Consider the following 18,645-nt stretch of genomic DNA (forward strand, 5'->3'; position numbering starts at 1 on the left):
TATGGCTCTTTGTGAATGATTGACAAAAGATTGATAGGATGGGGGCTAGACTTGCTTGGAACAGTTGCCAAATTTGATTTAAGAGATCGAGCTGGATGCGGGAAAATAATCTAATCAGCAAAGCAGAGAATAGAAAAACAACTGTTTGGCATATTTTACAGAAATGCAATATCTTATCCATCAATAGACAATAGCTAAACATACAACATAATTCACATTCTCTTTTATCATCATGCTGACAAAAAGTTGACATCTCAAGGTTGTATTCAATTCCAGTTCCACTAATCATGCATCATAGCTGATGACTTCTTCCTCATGGTTCAAACTCTGCCCAAGGGCTTGGGAAGTTAGTGTCTAATTATATATGAGGTGCCCAACTGTGCTCCTGTTTATAGCTGGGCAATCATGAGTTATGCCAAATTTAAACAATCCAATTTCTCTCTAAATCCTTGCAGTATTGCATCTAGTGCCCCACCTGTGATTGACACTGTCAACTATTTCCAAACTGAAATCCTTGCTGCTCTCTGAGCTTGCTTGTCTGCTTACAGTTGCTTCATTACCAGGCCTTCACTAAGGATACTGAAGGTACACTGAAGATGTTAATCACTCTAGTAACAAAATGTATGCAAGCAAACAACCAAGCTCAGCACCAAGAACTCCACAATTCAACCCTGAACTACATATATTCTCTTCTAATAGTACTTCCAAAGTTTTGCTCCTCAGCCATAGATAGAATCTTATCAGACTAAAGCAAACTTATCACCGCCAATAAAACATACTGTATATTCTGGGAACTATTAGGAAGGAGCTGTTTTCAGCCTTTTTGTCTCACACAAACTCTCTGAACTGAATTATCTCTTGCTGTTTTGGAATGCACTCCTTTCCTCCTGGGAATCTAGACTACATTTCATCATATCAGTCTTGGAGTGGTTGTATTTTTCTGTTCCACTTCCAAAGTATTTTTCCAATTGCCCTTTTGATTCACATTCCAATGCTTCTAATTCAGCTTCTGCTAAGAGTTGTTGAACTCATAGTTTATCAGTCCACTCTTCAAAAATGGCTGAATCTGGGGGTTTTTTCCATTCCAAATTTAGTACATCCATTTTTTCAAATCCCCTTGCTGAGAGGTTGGATTCAAAGAAGGATTATTCAAAACAGGATTGTTTCATCCTGTTTTGAACAATAGACTAAGATTTCCATTTTTGTTTGTCTTTCAGATGCTTTGCAGTTCCTTGCCCTAATTGATTAGCAGAGGAAATCATGTCCTGTAGCCCATTTATGACCTGATGTCCTGGTTGACCAGTGAAAAACAATCACATTTGCAAGATTCTGTTACTATAGCCAGTATTAATAAGTTTGAGTCTTCTTGGTTTGGTCTACATAGTGTGACTGATTCCAGAATAGCTCTCAACATCAATGGGACACCAAAACCTCTCACAAAGCTAGATGGCATCCCATCGCAAGTGAATTTGATGACAATGATGACCATCATCATCTTCATGATCATCATCTTCCTACACTTCAGAGAAACGTACAGAAAAAAAACAACACTCCAAGACTGGTTTGAATGTGATTAATTAATTAATAGTGGGTGAAATTATCCATTTCTGATCTCCAGAAAGAGTTGCCTACTTATTCTTAGTGACAATGCCAGTAGATAAGTACAAAAAGATCTACTGTCAAGCAAATAATAACTTCCATTTTGTCACATGTCTGATTCAAACATCTGGTTGGAAAATGCATTTGGTAAACTTGTCTATTATCTTGGAGCTCCATAGGAGACAGCAATGGGGTACAAATGACCTCATATAGGTTATGGCACCATGGTGGTTTGTAAGAGATGCACATATCAGATTTCATTATTCTTGGAGAAATAAAAGTCAGGAGCTATCATAAATTTACCATATAGATTAGATTTAACACATGCTTTCTTAATCTCCGGGCTATGCTGGATGGTCATAATCAGATTGTAGCCCAGCACTTCTGAAGACTAACAGGTTGCTTGATTTAGAGGTTAAATTAAAATGGCAAGGATGAGCTGAAGTCACATGTGCTGTTGAGAAATTACTTCTGAGTTTCAAATTGCTTTCCTCCTCAAATGTTTTGACCCCCTGCTGCCACATCCTAATGAAGAAAATATTTCCATATTAGAATATTATTTTAAATCTATGTTTTAAAATATGTAATTAATAGCGTAGGCATTTTCAAAGATTTTGTCCACATACTTGTTTGGGGAAAAAAAAATCATTTTGGTTGTGTGATTCCCCCCCCCCCATTTATTAAACAGAAAAATAAATAAAATTGCATTTGCAACCAAAATTAAACTTTAAAAAAGAGATGTGCTATATGCAGCTGTAAACATCTGCTATGACCAAAAACATTTACCAGTTTATTTAGCGCCCCCCCCTTTATTTTATAATGTAACACAATTTCATACTATTTTACATTCCTTCATCTGACACACTTGGCAACTAGCAGTTTGGAACAATAGAACTTTGTGACAGTACAACACAAGGCAAGATCTACAAGCAGTCTCATTTCAACTCCAACTGGGTTGGAATAATTTCATTCTAAGTAGGGATTTCTAATGCTTAGGAGATAATTTTTTCCCCTTTCAGCTAGAATTTCTGTTTTCCCGCTATGCAATCACTATGTATGGAGACCATGCATAAAACCAGAAGGCTGACAAGTTATGATAATTCCTAAAAACTCAGTATCAAGACTTACTGAATCTATGCTAAGATAATATATGTATTTTGTTATCCAAAGATTAATAACTGTAAATTAATATTGACAATGTAGTGACATTGCAAGAAGAAAGTGAAAAAAAGGAAAAAGAAAATGGACCAGAGATAAGCAGGTAGAGTAGAACCATTGAAACACCGAAATACTGTAGGAAATTTGAATGACATTTCAGAAGGCCATTTGCATGGCATGTCTTCTCGTTGCTATACTATAGTTTGTTACTTATCATGTTTTATTCAATGAATCCATTTTTTTATGTTCACACAACTCACTAAACTATCAATAATTACATTGGCTGTGTTTGGATAACGTACTTGATTCCTGTGTCATACAAGTATATTCCAAAGCATTTTGACATCACTTCTTTAATTAGTGATATGGGGAGTTAGCATATAAACAAGTAAAATTAATGGGGTGGGGATGGGGGTTAAGAGGAGCTGATTACTCATTGTACCCTGATCAGAAACAAAGAGCTACCATGTTTCCCCAAAAGTAAGACCTACCCCCAAAATAAGCCCTAGCTTGATTTTTTGGGGGGTGGGCCTAATATAAGCCCTACACCAAAAATAGTTTTGGGGTGAGGCACATGCCTAAAAATCAAGCCAGGGCGAGCTCAGTTCTCTGCTGCAGAGGCCTTCCAGAAAGGCCTCTGACTGTGAAATGCAGGCCAGAGCTCCATTCTCAGCTGCCGAATGAGTAGGCCAACTGGGCAGGGCTGTCAGTGCCACTGCCACATGGTAAGTGGAAAAGATATCCCCTGAAAATAAGACCTGGTGCCTCTTTTGGAGGCCAAAAAAATAAAATAATGACCAGGTCTTATTTTCGGGAAAACACAATATGCAGACAGGCAAGAGCGGAGTGATGGGGATTAAGTCTCTTGCCCAGCTGCAGAAACATAGATGAAGATGTATGGAGTCACTCCAACTCTTATGTTCTTTTTATGCCCTCTACCTTTGGGCACCTGGGGTGTGGAAGTGACATCCTAAGTAGAATTGAGTTTACGTTGACAGCAGCTAGGTCACCACAACTATTTTTTTTGCTCCAGGGCAAAACAAAAGAAGTGACACTTTCCCAGCTTCCTTTCTGGTGTTTGCAGTGATGAGGTAAAATGCCTTCTGCTTTTCTATTCCTTAAAGCAAGTCAGGGATGATGCGATCAGTTATGCTATGAGAATAGCTCAGCACAGGTAGTCCATGATTTGTTTAGTGAATGTTTGAAGTTACAATGGCACTGAAAAAAGTAATTTGTGACTGTTTTCCACACATATGACTTTTGCAGGATCTCCATGGCCATGTGATCAAAATTCTGACACTTGGCAACTGACTTAGGTTTATGATGGTTGCAGTGTCCTAGAGTCATGTGATCACCTTTTGCGACCTTCTGACAAGCTAAGTCAATAGGGAAGTCAGATTCACTTAACAACTGTGTTACTAACTTAATAACTGCAGTGATTCACTTAACAACTGTGGCAAGAAAGGTCATTAAATGGGGCAAAACTTGCATTTCTTTTAAATCAAGGGACGGGAGAGGACCCCTTATGAGGACGGGCCGAGGAATTTAGTAAATATCTGGTGGACAAAATTGCTCAGATTCGGGCTGGTCTGGACTCTGGGCAGTATCTGACGAGAGGAAAACGATGAGTTTGGCCGAGAACATTTGGGAAGAGTTTGATCCTGTGACTCCAGATGAAGTGGACAGGATCATGGGGAAATTAAGTGCCGCCACGTGTTTGTTGGACCCGTGTCCCTCCTGGCTGGTCTATGCGTCTCAGGAGGTTACACGAGGCTGGCTCCTAGCAGTTATCAATGCCTCACTGAGTGAAGGGTACTTCCCTACCACCTTGAAAGAGGCGGTGGTAAGGCCCCTCCTTAAGAAACCTGCATTGGATCCAGCTATTTTAAACAACTTTCGTCCTGTCTCCAACCTTCGCTTTCTTGCGAAGGTTGTTGAGAGTGTGGTGGCACGGCAGCTCCCTTTGGTCCTGGAGGAAACTGAGTATCTGGATCCGTACCAATCGGGTTTCAGGCCTGGGTATAGCACGGAGACAACATTGCTCACGCTGGTGAATGATCAGACTCTCAGGTCAGACTCTCGACCTGTCGTGGGAGGACGGGTTGGGGTCTGCCCCCGGGAGCATCCAACCGGGTGGCAGTAGGTTGGTCGATGGCCCGAATGTTTCACTCCCTTCCTTTAGAACCTCCTACTGGACTTTTCCATTATGGGACTGCCTTATCTGGACTTGTTGGACTTATGTATAGATACTCCAGCACGGACTTGCTCGCCCTCAGGGGTTCCCCCCTCTCCTGGGTGCGTCCCGCCTTTTTTTGCCACTCCCAGTCTCAATGAAGGGCCCAATTATTGGGACCCTGAGAGATGGCCAGGTAAGGTCAGGGGCTCTCGATCCAAATTTAATAGGAGGCCCCTGGTTAATTTTTTAGTTAAATTTTTTAGGGGGTTAGGGAGAGGAGTGGGGGGTAATGGTTGTTTGACTATGGGGGGTGGCCATACAACCATGGTGCAGGCCAGGCCTGGGTCCGACTGCGTTCGGGGGGAGCGGGGTGTGGTTACATCTGGGGCTCAGGAGCGGGTCGTGGGATTACCGATTCCCACGACACTGGGGTATGGCAGCAGGCGTATGGACAGAGGGCCGTATCGTTACCGGGAGGGCCGTCCCCGCTGTTTACTAGCGGTGAGGCACTCCGACCCTCTGTTTCTTCCCCGAGGTGCCGGGAGCGAGGATGCGCAGCCTCCTGAGCTTCGGCTGGTTTACCTGAATGCCAGGTCCGTGGTTAATAAGGCTCCCCTTGTGCGGGATTTGGTGGAGGGTGAGCATGCGGACCTGGCTTGTATCACCGAAACCTGGTTGGGCCCAGAGGGTGGGGTCCCTTTGGTTGATCTTTGCCCACCAGGTTTCCGAGCGTTACACCGGCCTCGGGCTCAAGGTAGGGGCGGGGGAGTGGCGGTAGTTATCAGGGAGACCTTATGTCCGCAGGAGACCACCGTCCCTCAGATAGTCGGGCGTGAGTCTCTCTTTTTGAGGTTTGGTTCGGGGGCGCAGTTGGGCTTGCTGCTGGTGTACGTTTCGCCTAGTCACACAGCGGCAGCCCTGCCTGAGCTACTCGATGTCCTCTCCGGTTTGGTGATTGAGTTCCCCAAACTTTTAGTTTTGGGTGACTTCAATCTACCATCCCTGGGAGGGTCATCTGAGTTAGCTCGGGAGTTCATGGCTTCCATGACGGCCATGGACCTGACGCAGGTAATTTCTGAACCAACTCATGAGGGAGGCCACACCCTGGACCTAGTTTTTTTATCTGGACGATGGTTGGATGATCTTGGTGGGGGCTCTCCATTTATCATGCCCCTGTCAGGGACCGATCATCACCTCCTGCGGCTGGTCTTCCGTTTTACCACCCCCCGCCGTGGGGATACGGAACCAATTAGATGGTACCGCCCCAGGCGCTTAATGGACCCTGACGGGTTCCAGGCAGCGCTGGGATCCCCACCTGCCTCCGTCGCTCACAACTCGGCGGATGCCTTAGTGGAAGCCTGGGAAAGGGCAGCCACTGAGGCACTGGACCGAGTTGTACCCTTGCGGCCCCTGACCCGGTGCAGATCCCAACGAGCTCCATGGTTCTCCGCGGAGCTCCGGGAGATGAAGCGTCGGAAACGGGGCCTAGAGAGCTGCTGGAGGTCCAGCCGGTCCGAATCCGACCGGTTGCGGTTAAGAACCTATATTAGGTCTTATCTCGCTGCGATGAGGGTGGCGAGGTGTAATTACTTCTCCACCCTCATCGCGTCCGCAGATAACCGCCCGGCCGCCCTGTTTAGGGTGACTCGCTCACTTCTTAATCAGGAGGTGAGGGGGGATCCCTTGCAGGGTCGTGCCGAGGAGTTTGGTCAGCATCTGTCGGATAAAATCGCTCGGATTCGGACCGGTTTGGACTCCAGCTGGGCAGAGTCTGACGATCAGGACACGGGCGGTCTTGTCAATGTTATCTGGGAGGAGTTTGATTCTGTGACCCCTGATGAAGTGGACAGGATTATGGGGAGGCTGAGCTCCACCACATGTTTGTTGGACCCGTGCCCTTCCTGGCTGGTTTACGCAGCTAGGGAGAGGACACGAGGCTGGTTCCAGGTGGTGATATCTGCTTCTTTGAGTGAGGGTAATTTCCCCACCGTCTTGAAGGAGGCGGTGGTGAGACCCCTCCTCAAGAAGCCAGCCTTGGACCCAGATGTGTTGAACAACTTTCGTCCAGTCTCCAACCTTCGCTTTCTTGCGAAGGATGTTGAGAGTGTGGTGGCGCATCAGCTCCCTCTGGTCCTGGATGAAGCGGATTATCTGGATCCGTACCAATCGGGTTTCAGGCCCGGGTACAGCACGGAGACGGCATTGGTCGCTCTGGTGAATGATCTCTGGAGGGCTCGGGATAGGGGATGTTCCTCTGTCCTAGTCCTATTAGACCTCTCAGCGGCTTTCGATACCATCGACCATGGTATCCTGCTGCGGCGTCTCAGGGGATTGGGAGTGGGAGGCACGGTTCTTCGGTGGTTCTCCTCCTATCTCCTGGGACGTTCGCAGTCGGTGTTGGCAGGGGGGGCAGAGATCGGCCCCTAGGTCTCTCGTTTGTGGAGTTCCTCAGGGGTCGGTTCTCTCGCCTCTCCTGTTCAACATCTACATGAAACCGCTGGGTGAGATCATTCGTGGTTTTGGAGTTGGGTATCATCAATATGCTGATGATACCCAACTTTTTATTTCGACCCCAAACCACCCCAGTGATGCCCTCGCTGTGATGTCCCGTTGCCTGGAGGCGGTTCGGGTCTGGATGGGGAGGAACAGACTTCAACTCAACCCTGACAAGACTGAGTGGCTGTACATTTCGGCATCCCGGGACATTCAAAATGTTCCATCCCTTTCTATGGGGGGTGAGCTGTTACCCCCCGTGGATAGGGCTCGCAACTTGGGAGTCCTCCTAGATTCACGACTTACCCTGGAAGATCATGTAGCAGCTGTGACTAGGGGGGCTTTCGCCCAGGTTCGCCTGGTGCGCCAGTTGCGGCCCTATCTGGACCGGGATGCCCTGTGTACGGTCACTCATGCGCTCGTGACCTCTCGCCTAGACTACTGTAATGCTCTCTACATGGGGCTTCCCTTGAAGACCACTCGGAGGCTCCAACTGGTACAGAATGCGGCCGCGAGAGTTGTCTTGGGAGTTTCCCGGTACTCCCATGTTACACCTTTGCTCCGCGAGCTGCATTGGTTACCAGTTGTCTTCCGGGTGAGGTTCAAGGTCTTAGTGATGGTTTTTAAGTCCTTACATGGCATGGGTCCGGAATACCTCGGGGATCACCTGCTGCCGGCGTCAACTCCCCTCCGCCCTGTGCGTTCCCACAGAGAGGGCCTCCTCAGGGTGCCTCTGGTCAGAGAATGCCGGCTGGTGGCCCCCAGGGGGAGGGCCTTCTCTGTGGGCACCCCGGCTTTGTGGAATCAACTGCCGGTTGAGCTCCGGATGGCACCGGATCTCCGCTCCTTCCGGCGCTGGTTAAAGACCCACCTGTTTGAACTAGCTGGCCTGGGCTGATGGGGAGTTAATTTGGGTTTAAAATATTTGTATATTTTATTGTTTTATCTTGGGCATTAATTTAATTCTATTTTAACTTTTGTAGTCTTGTATTTTTATTATATGCCCTGTTCACCGCCCTGAGTCCTTCGGGAGAAGGGCGGTATAAAAATTTAATAAAACTAAACTAAACTAAACTAATCTCTGGCGGGCCCGAGATAGGGGTTATTCCTCTGTCCTGGTCCTATTAGATCTCTCAGCGGCTTTTGATACCATCAACCATGGTATCTTGCTGTGTCGTCTTGAGTTGGGAGTGGAAGGCACCGTTCTGCGATGGTTCTCCTCCTACCTCTTGGGCCATTCGCAGACGGTGTTGGCAGGGGTGCAGAGGTCAATCCCTAGGCCCCTTAGTTGTGGGGTGCCTCAGGGGTCGGTGCTCTCGCCCCTCCTGTTCAGCATCTATATGAAGCTGCTGGGAGAGATCATCCGTGGCTTCGGGGTGAAGTATCATCAATATGCTGATGATACCCAGCTTTTCATCTCCAACCCGAACCAACCCAGTGATGCCCTCGATGTGATGTCCCATTGCTTGGAAGTGGTACAGATTTGGATGGGAAAGAACAGGCTCCGGCTCAACCTGGCCAAGACTGAGTGGCTTTACGTACCGACATCTCATTTAGTCCAAGAGGTTCCATCTTTGATTATAGGAGGAGAGATGTTACCTCCCGTTGATAGAGCACGCAGTCTAGGCGTCCTCCTAGATTCATGACTCAGTTTTGAAGATCATATTGGAGTCGTGGCTGGGGGGGCATTTGCCCAGATTCGCCTGGTACACCAGTTGCGCCCCTTTCTGGACCGAGATGCCCTACGTACAGTCACCCACGCACTCGTTACCTCCCGTATAGACTACTGCAGTGCTCTCTACATCGGGCTGCCCTTGAAGACCACCCGGAGGCTTCAGCTGGTGCAGAGTGCGGCTGCACGGGTAGTGATGGGAGCACCCCGATACTCCCATATTACACCCCTCCTGCGTGAGCTGCATTGGTTACCGGTTGCCCTCCGGGTGAGATTTAAGGTGCTGGTACTTACCTTTAAAGCCCTACATGGCTTAGGCCCGGGATACTTGCAGGACCATCTGCTGCCAGGAATGAATTCCCATCGCCCAGTACGCTCACACAGAGAAGGCCTCCTCAGGGTACCATCGACTAGACAATGTCGGCTGGCGACCCCCAGGGGAAGAGCCTTCTCTGTGGGAGCACCAGCCCTGTGGAACCAGCTCCCCCATGAGCTTCGGATGGCCCAAGATCTCCATTCCTTTCGCCGCGGCCTCAAAACACTCCTTTTCCACTTGGCTGACCTGGACTGACAGGGATTTTAATTATGTTTACAATTTTTAACTAATTTTAATTTATTTTAATTTTTAATTTTAATTTATTGTACAGAGGCCTTTAATTTTAATTTTATCTTAATTTCTGTATTTATTATATGTTTTGTTGTTAGCCGCCCTGAGTCTTCGGGAGATAAGGCGGGATATAAGTCCCATTAATAAATAAATAAATAAATAAATAAATAAATAAATAAATAAATAAATAAATAAATAAATAAATAAATTTCTGGAATGCCATATGGTATTAATAATTCTCCATAAGACAAATGGGATAAAGGGGAAAAATTTTATCTGGATAAAATTGATTAATCACAGCTAAATGAAGTAAGTTTGCCATTTATTTTAATACTGTATCCTAATTCATCTGTGAAATGCAGCCTTCTTGTCTTTAAATGTTTTCATTTGCTAAATTGAAAAGTCTGCACATATGGAGCTAATTTTCAGTAGAAGACATATGTGTGGTCTACACAACTGAAAAAAAAGTGATGGTTATAAAAATATTTGGCAAAAAAGTGTATATGCTTACACTGTGTTTGTGTATGTGTGTATGCATACATGTAAATGGGGGTTGTATCCTATATAATATATCTTTCATGGTTGTAAATAATATTAGGATAATTTGACTGTTGCCATGTCTTTTTTAAATTTATATTTTCCCTTTCCTAAAGAAACCCTATGTTTCATACAGAAATTCAGTATTAAACATTAATTAGGTACAATTCTTTTAAAAGGGCACATAAAACAATCTAGCAAAATTGTGAAATTTAATTCAGTATTGCTATTACTACTGTAGCAAATAAAAGATAGAGTTGTAAAGATAACTCAAAAAAAGTCATGATAGCAGCTTCAGTTGTGTTCTGGACACCATTTTGAAATCTTTTTTGACCCACTTGTACATGGCCTTCAGATTTGCTAGTTAAGATGTAATTCATACCGGTATATAGGTTTCTGAAGCACTAAACATGGATATTTGTACCACACTTGTACCAAACTACAGGTAGAAATCAATTTGCGGCTACAATTCAATCCAAAATTTCTCTTGTGAACCAAGGCAGTTGTTAATACTGCATCCAGTTTTGGTCACCATGATGTAAAAAAGATGTTGAGACTCTAGAAAGAGTACAGAGAAGAGCAACAAAGATGATCAGGGGACTGGAGGCTAAAACATATAATGAACGGTTGCTGGAATTGGGTATGTCTAGCTTAATGAAGAGAAGGACAAGGGGTGACAATGATAGCAGTGTTCCAATATCTCAGGGGCTGCCACAAAGAAGAGGGAGCTATTCTCCAAAGCACCTGAAGGGAGGACAAGAAGTAATGGATGCAAACTAACCAAAGAGAGAAGCAATCTAGAACTAAGGAGAAATTTCCTGACAGTCGGAACAATTAATCAGTGGAACAACCTGCCTCAAGAAGCGGTGAATGCTCCAACACTGGAAGTCTTTAAGAAGAGATTGGACAGCATTAGTCTGAAATGGTACAGGGTTTCCTGCCTGAGCAGGTGGTTGGACTGGATGACTTCCAAGGTCCCTTCTAACTTTATTATTATTATAAAACTTTTATTCATAAAACATGAAACTCAGTCAACTGAACACTCAAATTGACTGGCACTAATGGTTGACACGGGCTGCTGCCAGCATCCTAAGTATCAACCAGGTATCTCCTTAAAATGTAAGATGTTCCGATTAGTGCAGTTTTTTTGTAGCTTTGCTGGAGTTATTGCAGGAAGCTGCAACTTCTTGGTGTATTTTGCAAAGTTTTTGGACATAGTTCCCAGTGCCCCGATGACAATGGGTATCACTGTTACACGTTTCATCCATAATCACGCAGTTTCGATGGCCAGGTCGTGGTATTTCATAATTTTTTCCAGTTCTTTTTCTTCGACTCTGGCATCTCCTGGTACAGCGATATCAATCAGCTGTACACTTCGGTTCTCTACAACTATGATATCTGGCATTTTGTGTTCCAAATGGTGATCTGTCTGTATTCGGAAGTCCCACAAGTTCTTCACCCTCTCATTCTCGACAACTTTTTCCATCCTATGTTCCCACGACTTTTCAGACATAGGCTAGTCGTATTTTTTACACAATGCCCAGTGGATTACTTTAGTAACTCGGTCATGTCTAGCTTTGTAATCTGTTTGCACGATTTTGCTGCACTCACATATTAAATGTGAAACAGTTTCAACTTTGTTGTTGCAAAGTCGGCAATTTGGATTGTCAGTAGATTTTTGTATCTTTGCTTTCATGGCATTAGGTTTGTAGTGCTTGTTCTTGAGCAGCCAGTATTAAGCCTTCCGTTTTTTTCTTGATGGTTCCCATCTTAAGCCATGCCCATGTCAAGTTGTTATCACATTTTCCTTCAATGTTTTTCAAACGTTGTCCATGCAAAGCTTTGGTTTTCCATCTTTTTAATTTATCATCCAGCCATTTTTCCTTATATTCTGCCTTTGGTTCTGTTATTTTGATAATGCTCTCTATTTTCACAGCCTGCAGCAATTTTTCTGTACTTTGATTCACATAGACATTCAAACTTTGTTTTTGTTCTTCTACAGTTTGGTGGATTTGCAGTAGCCCTCTGTCCCCTATTCTTCTTGGCAGGTACAATCTGTCGATGTCACTTCGTGGATGTAGAGCAGTTGATAATTCCAGCTGGGTAGCGTATCATTGAGACTGCCCATGTATTAATGGCTTCAATTATATTTCCAGCGTTCAGCTTTGATTTTAGTATTTTGCGGACTCTTTGTATTCCTTTTGTGTTGACTCTTTGACTTTTCCATTCAAGATGTTATCTGCTTCCAATATGCCTAGGTATTTGTAACCATCATCCTTTGCTAGTGCTTTCATAATCCTTCCATTTCCCAGTTCTATTATTGTTATTATTATTATTATTATTATTATTATTATTATTATTATTATTATTATTATTATTATTATTATTGTCCCATTTTACACTCTTTTTTGCCACAGTTGCTAAGCAAATCACTGCAGTTGTTAAGTGGATCATGTGGTTGTTAAGAGAATCTGGCTTTCCCCCATTGACTTTGTTTGTCAGAAGCTGACTGGGAAGTTCACAAAAGGTTGTTATTACATGTCCGCATGTATCATAAATGCATGCCAGTTGCCACGAGCCTGAATTCTGTTCATGTGACCCTGGGGATACTACAATGGTTATAAGTGGGAAAATGGTCATAAGTCACTTTTATTTAGTGCTGTTATAACTTCCAATAGTTACTAAACAAATGATTGTAAGTCAGGGACCGCCTGCATAGCCTGAATAGAGGAAGCATAGCTATTTTGGCTTTGGTGATATGATCAACACTAACAATGCCGATAATCTTTTAGGTGTGATGGGAAAGATAAGCAGCATGTCTCACTCTGCCTAACAACTGACTGTTGCTGATCATATATACTGTAGATAGGTGAAAAGTGTTTCAATGAATGAAAATCTCCATACCCAGAAAAAGGTCATATCTCAGCTTGACAGAAACCTATTGTTCTGCCACTATGGCAAACATCTGATATCTATAATTGCAGATGTATTGGCTAACATTCACAACTTGCATGGTTCCCAAGACATCCAGAGGATTTCTAACTCAAATGCATTATTATGAAAAAAAGGAAAATGGCATTAACTGTTCTATGGGTGAATACATTTGTGTGAACTCCAATAACAATAGAATGTATTCAATGAACTTTTAAAGGAATTGCCAGAATTATCTCCCTGACTAGTGCTGCTGCAAGAGGAAAACATTGCTGATTAGGGGGGGGGGGGAACTAACTGCAAACAAGGTAAGGAAATTAAGTAAAGAAAGATTTCCTTAACTCCTCTAAGCCTTCTTTTTCAAGCTGATTGTTTTCATATGGACTGAACTTGAGTAACCCGTTTTCTTCTTGGTTGGGGTTCAACAGGTGCTGTCTAGGCTAGAAATATGAATAGGAAAGTCCTTTGAAGGGAATGGTCTTCACCATTTGGAATTTTCCACATCCATTGGATCATAATTCCCTTAATTTCTAGCCAGCATGGCCCATTATAAATTAGAACATAGAACATAAAATAACAAGGTGGGAAGGGACCTTGAAGGTCTTCTAGTCCAAATCCATGCTCAAGCAGGAGACCTTATACCATTCTGAACACATGGTTGTCCAATCTCTTCTTGAAAACCTCCACTGATGGAGCACCCATAATTTCTGAAGGCAAGCTGTTCCACGGATTAATTGTTCTCACTCTTAGGAAATTTCTTAGTTTTAGGATGGATCTCTGTTTAATGATCTACCCCTTTTCTTCCATCCAGCCCTCTGATGCTTTGGAGAATAAGTCAAGAAAAGGAGAAAATTAGAAACACTATAGTGTGCCACACCCCGAATGCATTAAGTTAGACCAATAAAGAAGAGTGAGGGAAATAGAAGACTTTCCTTGGTTAATAAGGGCACAGGCGATCATTCTATGTGGTAACCCCATGTTGTGCTGCCCACAATAAACATATTTTTGGCATTTCCATATACTGAGCTGCCCCAAACATTTAAGTGTTTATTCGAAAAGAAGAACTACAAAAGCTTTTCTCCTAGAAGCAGGATTTTTCTTCAATGTGAAATCTTCGCTCTTGAGTCTTTTTGCTTCTGATTTCCAGGCTATTGGTTTCTATGTCTTGACATGTGACTGGCACAAGGATGCTCCCTTCGCTTAGGCAGCTAGTGGGGAGTAGCAAATTGTAATTTATTATCACTGTATCATTATCTGAAAGGGTGAGTTATGTTTACGCTCTGTCTTACTGGTTAAAAAAAAATTAACCATGTGATGTGCCTTGACTTAGAGGGACGTACCATTTGTGACTAGACTACACACAGTAAAATAAATAAATACTTGGCCTTACCCAGAGAATACTATTCACTTGTGATTTAGGCTTGGCCAGATTTATGACCTATCATGCAAACTTCTTCTAATTCTCAGAATCTAGATTACTGAACCATTGAACTAAACAAGCATCGAGGGCTAAAGGAAAAAAAACAATAACCCCAAAGAATCCTGAAATATGTTAGTATTGCTTGTCAAAACACTACAGTAGGCTCAGTTGTATCTATTTCTTCAGAATTTTGGGAAGATGTATATCAGGTCTCATCTGCTAATTTAGCATTTTCACAGGACCCACAGTATATTTTACATTGTTCCAATCAAAGTGTAGTATAGCTAAATACTTTTTTCTATTTAAGAGCTAGTTAGGTGTAGTGGTTAAAGGTTTAAGGCTAGAAACTGGGAGATTGTGAATTCTAGTCCCATCTTTCGGCATAGGTGTTCTTGGGACAGTCCTCCAGCCCCAGGAAGGAGACAATGGGAAATCACTTTGGAAAACATTTGCCAAAAATAATTGCAGAAACTTGTCCAGAAAAAATTTACTTGAAGGTGCATGTGCTGAATCTAAATTCATAATCCTGAATTAAATTCAAAGCAGATATGGTTAAATTCACTTGTTGACAACCTTTTTAATCAACTACAATTTTTTTCCATGATTGCATTGTGTTTGTCATCTCAAGAAAAGACAATCTCTTTTGGGAGTTGACTTGGAGTTGACACAATCTCCAAAACACCTTTTTCTGTCTAACCTAGAATGCTGTACAGCTCTAGAATTTAAACCTGAAATTAGAACTATATGTAAAATAACATGTTGCTAAAACTAATGCTGATAGATGTAGACAAAGAGTATCTAAAAGGAATGTGTATTTCTTTAGAAATAATACATGTTAAATTTATTTGCTAATATGTCACCTTATGGGTTCAATATTAGGCTGATGTTAGTAAGGAAGATGAAGTGACTGAAGCAAGGATGGATAAAGTACAATTGCATAATCTAGCAGTGTTTGATGGGTCTTAATACATCAAGCAATTGCTTAAAAAGTATTTTTAAAAACTTTATTTTGTTTCCTAATCTTTTCTAAAATGAGCTGTCCCTGAATTGGACTTTGAGTCCAAAACATTCAGTTCATTTCCTCAGCTTTTATACCATAAATTGGTGGAAGACTTATTGATTTACACAGCCTATAAATCAAAAGCAAACAAGCACAGATACTGCAAGTTCAGGACTGTAATCTCGATGAACTGTTACACCTCTTTCAAACTGAGGATAGACGTTCAGTGATGACATCCATTCTCTGTTTTATAAGAATTCTGCTTTTTATAAACTGACAGGGAAATGGTCTTCTCCTGAAGGATAGGGTAGAGATTCATATACAGAAAATAAAAATAACAAGACTGCTTAAAGATAGAAACTGAATGTTGCTTTTTGCAAGGCAAACCTGGCCTCCTGATTTGTATTTCAAGGCTCACAGAAAAAAACTTTTTCCAGCATGTGAGTAATCTTATCTCTGAGAATTCTTAGGGGAGGTTGTCCTAGCTTATTGAAGCTGCTAGGGGAGTTTTAGAAGTAACGTGAGAGGGGTTGATGTCATCCATCATTCTTAAAGAAGATAGCGATGGGATAGGAGGTTGTAGCAACAATGACTCCTGCCATTATCACATCACTTTTAGACCACTGCAATTTGCTGTACATGGTGTTGCCCTTGAAGATGACTTGTAAGTTGGGCAAAACACAACAGGCTGCTTGTTGATAGATGATAGCTATTATAGCAGGATAAGAGGAGCTGCATTTGCTGCCCATTGACTTCTATGTCCAATTCATGATGTTGTTTATTACAGTACCAATATTGTGCTTTATGGGTCGGGTTTTAGTTGTATTTGTGAAAGCTGTAGATAGAATTTGTATGTCCAATATGAGCATTGTGAGAAAAGATGCTGTGGATATGGTTATGAAGGTTGGGGGTGTGTGTGAAAACTTTTTTTCAGGTGTGGCCCAATTGCCGGCCATTTGGTCAGTCCCCACCTACTAATTTTAGAAATAATCTTTTGCAGAGACTTCAAAGCAGAAGGTGTTAAGTATTTGAGGATACTATTTGAAGGTAGTAGGCCATAGGCCATCTAGGGTTATATCTCTGTTGGTTTATGACTGAGATATGATTTACTATACAATTTTTTAAAGAAATATTGCATTTTATTGGAATGACATTTATTATGACAAATCATGGAAACCAACTGAATCCATCTGTAATAATGGTACCAGGCAATTCCCGAATGCAAGAAAATGAATGAAATTGTGATTAAAAGTCGTAAAGAAGTATATGTACTTTTAAGTCCTGGCAGATCACTCTGGCCCGCAAAGAGAAATCAGACATGTCTGGGGCCAAAGTGGAAAGGCAACAGTTCTTCCTTTCTCTTTGTAGTCATCAAGTGATTGGAATTCAATGGTATTCTAGCTGATAGTTCCTGAGAAACTGATGCTCCAAAAGCTGTTGGCATAAAACGGCTAGCATCTCTGTCAGTAGGTTTGCATTAATGTTCTATAAATTAGAGCTTGAGATCACAAGAATACTAGTTCAACTGCTACAACGGATTTCAGATTAAGAAAGATGCCCTTAAAAAGCTACCAACTCAGAGCAACCCCTTTTGGGCAGCAAGATAGCCATCTGTTCCTAACCATAATGGTAGCAGAATGACAAAATGCATTGTGATGTCATGACGTATACTTTGCCCTTTCATATTTGCATTGTGACATCACCTGAGAAAGGGCAGAGTTGCATTGGAATATCATTACAAACATTCGATCACTTACCTCCCTTTGGATATCTTAGGACTGAGGTTTGTTTCATGATATGTGGTGTTATAAAATTCCTCTTGGCAAGTTTCAGTGATTTTTGTTTATTCAAAACATCTGCCAGTTACAGCTCATGAGGTTATAGAATTCACTGCCCATAGGCATTCTCTGGGTGGAAGAAAACCTTATCAGATGTCTGAGAAATGATGGCTCAGCTACCTTCCTACTTATGTATATGGTCCATATATTGTAAGCTGTAGCGATTTGAGATAACAGATTGCACTGCCGCACTTATGGTTTATTTTCAAAACTGTAGTTAAATCATGTCTTAGTACAATGTATGAATGCATTTATTCTCAATTGGCATAAACTAAATGTCATAAATTCTCTAGGGATTCAGGATAGATTGGGGGTTCTTGTAACTTTAAAAAAAATATCCTGTTAATTAATTCCAAACGAGGCTTTTATTGTGTCATCCCTAATTTTTTTTCTGGTACAGAGATAATCATGTCTTATTTGTAACCTTCCTTCCATTTTTCAATCTAAAAAAATATATTAAAGTGGAAGAGATGAAACAGTTGTATGGTGTCTTTTGATTGCTGGAACTAAGCCTTCTGTCTGGAAGTACTCAGTTTAAAAATAAAAAAGTAACTTAAGAGCTCTGACATTCTGACATATTGCTGAGTTTCTGGAACAAGCAAATTAGCAAAGATGTGTGTGCACTTTTGCGATGTAACAGAACCCGTATATTTGGAAGTGTCTCACAGGCTTCCTGAATCACTTAGGGGCGATGCTAGCATTGGTGCATTAACATAAAGATAAGTAGCTGTAGTGTCTGCTGAATTTGATCATTTTTTCTTGATCTTGTTTTTCAGCATCATTTTCAGGAATATGCGTTAGTTTAAAAGCAGAGAAGCAATTAAGCTCTAGTAGCATAATATGAAGTTCTTGAACAACACTGCAAATAGTCTGCTTTCCGATTGAAGTATTTTGCCTTAACTCATCAAAAAAAATGGAAGAATAAAGATTATTATTTTTGGATTTCCATTCTGTGAAGCATTTTGTAATGTCCAATGTTCTTTGGGTTTGAATTATTTTTGGGAGAGTAGAAATTCACAAAGGATCCAGTTTAACTTCATTGAATTCCCTCCTGAAATGAAAGGAGCTTGTGGCATGTGAAAATTTTATTATACAACTTCGCCCTTGACTTACAACAGTTTATTTAGTGACTGTTCAAAGTTACAACAGCACTGGAAAAAAGTGACTTATGACCATTTTTCACACTTAGGACTGTTGCAGCATCCCCATGATCC

Source organism: Vipera ursinii (assembly GCF_947247035.1).
Source record: "Vipera ursinii genome assembly, chromosome: 4".
In the NCBI taxonomy this organism is placed as follows: Eukaryota; Metazoa; Chordata; class Lepidosauria; order Squamata; family Viperidae; genus Vipera; species Vipera ursinii.